Source organism: Epinephelus moara, chromosome 17, assembly GCF_006386435.1.
Source record: "Epinephelus moara isolate mb chromosome 17, YSFRI_EMoa_1.0, whole genome shotgun sequence".
In the NCBI taxonomy this organism is placed as follows: Eukaryota; Metazoa; Chordata; class Actinopteri; order Perciformes; family Serranidae; genus Epinephelus; species Epinephelus moara.
The window spans coordinates 9,952,452-9,959,643 of record NC_065522.1 but is presented as its reverse complement, the minus strand read 5'-3'; positions in this window follow the sequence as shown (position 1 = coordinate 9,959,643).

Below are 7,192 nucleotides of genomic sequence, written 5' to 3'. Positions count from 1 at the left end.
TGATGCTAGATTCAAATATGATAAGGACATTTTAAGATACAGCAGCTCCTCTGATTTGGATCAATGCTGATGTATTTGTAGAAATCATATATCAATCATATATAATATGTCTGTAAAAATCCAAAAGGCTTCATGTCTTTTCAACAGCAGGTTGTAGTCACCACCTCTAGGTGGCAATGTGCCCATCTCTGTCCCATTGACTCTTAAAAAAAGCAATGCCATGTTTTAAGTCATTATAATTTACAGCAATGAGGTAATCACAGTCATTTCTTCGGATAGGGCTCAGGGCTGTTGTCTTGACAGCTCGGTTGTTTGTTTTTTGTGCAATTCCCATTAAGGACAGGGCTGAGTAGTGTCTGGATGGGCCATGCAGGTCTATTATTACCTCTGAAATCAGAATGTACCAAGAGGGGAGGGTCTTGAAAGACAGAAGATAGTTCTGTATCGGACTGTAGGATGTGTCGGTGCTTTTTCAAGACTGACTTAATATGTGAGTTGAAAGAATATGTAGTCATGCATGTGACGGAGAACTTCCTGCAGAATTTTTTCATCAGATTGCTGGGAGAGGATTTCAGCTTTATATTTGTCTGCCTCTTGACACAAATGGTTCCTCTCTTCACAGCAGGTTTAGTTACCACAACTCTGGAATTCATTAGCTCTCTCAAAGCTAGATAGCTCTGAGAGACATGGGGAGATGGAAAAGTAGTTTTCATAATGTCATGTTCAACTATACAACAAAAGGTATTCATAGAAGCAGCAGACACACTGGGGCTAAACCTGCCCTGCGTTCCAATACCCACACTACCATACTATTTAGTATGCCAGAAAAAGAATTAGTGTGTCCCAATACATAGTATGTCAGATGCAGTATGCCAAAAGTACCAGGATGTTCTACTACATCCGGTCATATTTCGCAGTATGCATGTCAGCATGCTTCTTTGGCCATTCTGACCCACAATCCTTTGCGCAGCGGAAGTTACGTCGCACTGACTGAGCTGCGTGTACAACCAACGCCCACACTTCCTTTCATACATGGTTTATTTAATTTGAGATACTAAGACACTACATATTAGGACTGCAATGATCTGATTATATACTGTCACATATCATACAGTTTTGCAAGAACACGGTTACAACATTCAACTTTATTGTGATTATAGTATAATCAATGTTAGGGTTCAACTATGACTACAATATAGAAGATTCTACCAGTATAGGCAGTGGTGTAAGTGTGGTATAAATAATGAATGAATATGACTAAATATGAATACACTATGGGCCAGGTATGAGCAGTATAGACTAGTAAATATATAAATAGTAAAAGTCAAATACATATTAAGTAATGTAGTAAGAATGTGCAAGTATGTTACACTACAAATAAAAGTAATGTGAATGTAAGGCTGCTTCACGTGCAGACAGAATATAGTGCCAGCAGCTGCATAGCTGTAAATATATTTAACAACAAACATCTGCCAGCAACAGAGAGCTGTGTGTGAAGGGGGTTAATATGCCGACTGGTGACTAGTTCAATAGACAGGTCACTAATAATAGGCTTAGAACTGTTTACGTGAACATGTCAGTTTATTAGAAACAACAACATACATTACGACATAACAGCAACAGAGCTCTCCGGCACCTCCGACGGTATGCACGACTCTGGTGAGCTCGACAAGAGGAGATTTGCTGCATCTCCGAAGTACAACAAAACAAAATATTCAAATGTGGCGCTACGGACGGCGGCGGAAGTGAGCAAGAGGGTCGGAGTTCAGGGAGTGGATGTAGTGTGTCCCAATAGCATGCATACTGCATGCATACTGCATACTACACTACATACTTTTTAAGGGCAGCTGCAGTACATACTAAAAGTATATAGTAGAAGCATGCGATTTGGAACGCAGGGCAAGGCTATTCAAGAGAAGGCTGAGACACGGGGTCAAACATGGGGGGACTGAACATGCGCAGTAAAATCTGGTCTGCACTTCCTCAAAGGCTCAGTAGATGCCGTGAGGCCGCGGAATAAGGGGGATGTTTGTTTCATGGTCAATTTGTATTTTGGTTACATTTGGGAATTTATGAATGATTTGAAAATGTTTGTTTTTGCAATAGAATTTAACTATTATGGCAAAACTGCTAATCTGTGCTCTGGCTTAACAGCAAAATATATTGTGATAATATCTAGTGTTACACTGAAGGATGATTCTCAGAATCAAAACCAATGACAACAGCCCTAGTTCTTTACCAGAGGCATTAGTTAAGGTTAGCTACTTTATTAAGGAAGAAAAACAAATTAAAATGATATTGAAAAAAGAGCTTACTGACACATTTTTGACATATTCCAGTATTCAAATATTCTCAGTTTCATTATTGTCTTGATGTCACACACCACAAAACACAGGAACAATTGCAGGACAAAAATGATTTATTTTGCGCTTTCACACACACACAAACAGTCACCACACAAATAACAAATGAACTAAAAGTCTGAGGAAGAGCTTTGTGCTGGAAACATCACACAGCAAAACAAGAGGTATTTGATCTGGCTCCATTTTGCATTAAATTAGTAAGTAATTAAGGTAGATGCAACCTTTTGTTTTAAAATATGACAGGGGAACACAAAGGCTAACTACAACCCACAAGGACATGACCCATCATTTGATTGCATTGCTGTTCAGTTTTGTGCTGTTCATCAGCTGCTAACCGCAGCCTGGGAGCAGAACAACCGTCAAGACAGACACTTGGACAGTGAATGTACACAACTCATATAATTTCCAGAGTGTCAGCTGAGTGCGGAGTGTCAGGTCTCTGGTCAGGTGGCTGAAAGAGAACCGAAAGACTTTGTAATGAAGTGAAAGAATTGTAAAATATCCTTTTCTTCCACCGAATGGTTTTTTTCCTCCTGTAGTTTTATTCCAGTTGGTTGCAAGGCTTTTGCAAACATACATTTCATCAGTTAAACTTTCTTTTCTAATTTACACAATTTGCTGTCAGTCTGACAAAAAAAATATTTTCAATAAGGCCTCCATCAGTTTCAGTTTCACATTTGTAATGTACGTATTGTATTCCTCTGTGCCGAACAGTTTATCTTACATATTTTTGTACTGGTTTGTCATCTAGTGTTTTTTTTTCTGTGGTGTAATTAAACTATTGCACATCAGTATAATATTTAGCAGAAGTGTACAACCTAAATGTATTAAATATATGGAAATTTGTGTATATGATGTCTTTTTTTTTTCAAATTCTAAAATATCACGTCCAGACTTCTGATAGAGGTGTGTGTACAGCTGTGTGTAGAATAGTTGCCAGAGCTGATGAGGCTGATAGCTATGGCATCAGATTTATGTAATACATCATAAGTGCAATACAACATGCTCAGGGGCAAATTAGATTATTTCACACGTGCAGATAGTAACTGCCCGTAACTATGACACTTCCACTGTCATGTTTCTGGTTTCCGATTGTTGCACAAAGTAACAATGTTTGTGTGAAATATTTTGTACAGTTTGCAGTGATCTGTTGTCTCGGAGTTGGCAGCAACATCAACTGATGTTTGTATTTTCCTATAAAGTGAAACTGTCACATGCTATTTCTGTGAAAGTAAAACCTTAGAGGGAATGTCAGGTACATACAATGAATAATCTGTTCTGCATGTAGGAACATGCTCTGATCAACAAGTACAATTGCAAAACACACCAGGAACATTTGATATGAAAGGTCAAGTGAGAACAACTGACTATTTCTCATGAAGTGAATCAGTTTCAGTTTTACATTTGTAATTTACTGGACAGCATAGTTTTGTATAGTTTTGTACTGGTTTGTTGTCTTGGCAGTTGTTGTTTGTTTTGTGTCTCATAGTACAGTATCCACCTAAACTAACAAATGTTGAGATATTCCTATGACATGAAACTGCCAAATACTATTTCTGTGAAAATGAAACTACAGTGAAGGAGCAGAGATACTAATCTGTGGAGGCAAAAAAATTCCAAAAGGCTTCATGTCTTTTCAACAGCAGGTTGTAGTCACCACCTCTAGGTGGCAATGTGCCCATCTCTGTCCCATTGACTCTTAAAAAAGCAATGTCATGTTTTAAGTCATTATAATTTACAGCAACGAGGTAATCACAGTCATTTCTGCGGATAGGGCTGTTGTCTTGACAGCTGGGTTGTTTGTTTTTTGTGCAATTCCCATTAAGGACAGGGCTGAGTAGTGTCTGGATGGGCCATGCAGGTCTATTATTACCTCTGAAATCAGAATGTACCAAGAGGGGAGGGTCTTGAAAGACAGAAGATAGTTCTGTATCGGACCGTAGGATGTGTCGGTGCTTTTTCAAGACTGACTTAATATGTGAGTTGAGAGAATATGTGGTCATGCATGTGACAGAGAACTTCCTGCAGAATTTTTCATCAGATTGCTGGGAGAGGATTTCAGCTTTATATCTGTCTGCATCTTGACACAAATGGTTCCTCCCTTCACAGCAGGTTTAGTTACCACAACTCTGGAATTCATTAGCTCTGTCAATGCTGTCCCTTCTTTGCTAGATAAGCTCTGAGAGACATGGATAGATTGAAAAGTAGTTTTCATAATGTCATGTTCAACTATACAACAAAAGGTATTCATAGAAGCAGCAGACACACTGGGGCTAAACCTGCTCTTATAGAGGAAGGAGGAGTTCTAGTTGCAGCCTGATTGTTTGCAAAAAAAGGTTTCAGTTTTATCCCTTCATGCATTTAAATAAATCTACTTTTAAGCCAAAAGTATTAAAGTCCCGGACAAAAGACAGACCCGTAGACAAGAGATCAACTACAACATAAGGAATTAACTACAACTTAAGGTAAGAGGACAGAAGCTGACAGTCTTTGCAGTTGTGGGTGTTTTGTTTACTGGAATCATTCTAAAAGTTGAAACTCTGAGAGTTAAATGTTCTTTCAGACTTGTTTTTAACAAAAAAAGAAATGGTGGGTGCGCATTTCATTTGATCAAGCCTCTTTAAAGCTCCAGTAGGCAACACTGTTTTGGTATAATTGAGTAAAAATTTTATAATATCCTCTAAGCATAATGTAAATCAAGTGGTCTGAGACAAACAACAGGTTTCTGCACCTCACCATGGCTCTGTGTTCAGCCTCTAAAGAGTATCGTGCCGATGTGCATCAACCAATCAAAGGTCCACTCAGACCACTGCATTCCTATTGACTGTTCTACTGCATATGTGCGTTCCCATGCCGCCGGCAGAAGGGGGGAGCAAGTGGCAATGGCGAACAGTGCACCAGGTAAAATAGCTATTCCAGCACAGCAACTGCCTACACGGCTAAACAACCCAAAAAAAGGAAGACAGAACTCGGTTCCCCGGAGCCCCGGAGTGAGGGGAAGGGTGAGGTGGGGCTGGGCCCGGCCGGAGGGCGCAAGGGTCGGCCGTGGGAGCGGAGCCGAGGGCTCCGAGAGGGAGAGCCGAGGCTCGGGAGTATGTGCGGGGCCGCGAGGGAGGGATGGGGCGGGCTGCTGCGCGGTGAGGGAGAGCCAAGGCTCGGGAGTATGTGCGGGGCCGCGAGGGAGGGATGGGGCGGGCTGCTGCGCGGTGAGGGAGAGCCAAGGCTCGGGAGTATGTGCAGGGCTGCGAGGGAGGGATGGGGCGGGCTGCTGCGCGGTGAGGGAGAGCCGAGGCTCCCAGAGAGGGAGAAATAGAACCAAGTAGGATAAAATACTCGCATGCTCGTCTGGTAGGAGGGGCTCAGGGCGGAGACAAACAAAACCTAACTCAGATGAGACTCAAAAGTCAACCAATTTCAGGCTTTCTACCTACTGCAGCTTTAATGGTCTAAAAAGTTTAACTTTTGTTATAATCACATAATGACCCCTGGTGTTCATAGTAAAGAATGCATTTCCCTGAAAACAGATGAAGCCAAAAACTCAACAATGGTATGATTTAAGCTACTGGAGCGTAAAAGGTTGTGAACTTAGGAAGTATACATCCCGAAAACTAAACACCCTGGACACTGAGAGTTTTGAACCAGTCAAGATCTAATCAACATCAGCAACATGACCCCATATGTCCAAAACAAATTCCATTTCTATAGACAACACTTTGCAGCCAAAGTATATAAATAAAAAGTCTGTGGACACCATGGCCGTTGCAACAAGCACTGTTATGCCACATAAATTAAATGTCCAGACACCTCTTCTCAAATCAACAGCAGAATAAAAACAGCCTCAGGGCAACAAAATAAACTCCACAGTGGCTGCAGCCAAAAACACACACTTTAAAGCAAGAGGAAAAACTGCTCCATTTGCACACATCCAGTGGAGTGTGCACTCACACACATGCAAAACAGGGGTTGTTGATGTTTTCATTTGGAGAGTGAGTGCAAGAGTTCAGTGAGCATGTTGTTGAACTCACCTGTGTGAACATCATTCAGAGTCTTCAGCAGTCTGAAGTCCTCTACACTCTGTTCTAGGTTCAACTTCTCTGCTCGTTCATAAATGATATAACCAGTCCACCCAACAGGCAGTTAACATGTTGACACAAAAAAATGAAAAACACAAAACAAGTGGAAAAAGTAAACTCTGGGACAAAAGGCTGGAAAGCTACAGACAAATAAACTAGGAACTCAAACTAGGAAATAAACTTACTCTAGGAAACTAATACTCACAGGTGGAGACACAAACTAATCGACCAAAGACAGGGGGAGCACAAGAGTGAGCAGGGTGATTAGACACAGGNTGATATAACCAGTCCACCCAACAGGCAGTTAACATGTTGACACAAAAAAATGAAAAACACAAAACAAGTGGAAAAAGTAAACTCTGGGACAAAAGGCTGGAAAGCTACAGACAAATAAACTAGGAACTCAAACTAGGAAATAAACTTACTCTAGGAAACTAATACTCACAGGTGGAGACACAAACTAATCGACCAAAGACAGGGGGAGCACAAGAGTGAGCAGGGTGATTAGACACAGGTGGAACTGGAAAACTCATTGACACAGGTGTGAAAAACAGGTGGGAAAACACACAACAACAGGAAGTCAAGCAAGAGCAAACACATGAGGAGAAAATAACAAATCAAACATAGAAAATAAAATCCTCACTGAACATGTAAAAACAAAGACAAATTACAAATACAATCAACTTAAAACAGAGCTAAACACAGCCTGTGTCTGCTGGTGATGCAACATGCGGTCACTTACAGAAGCGTGCTCAC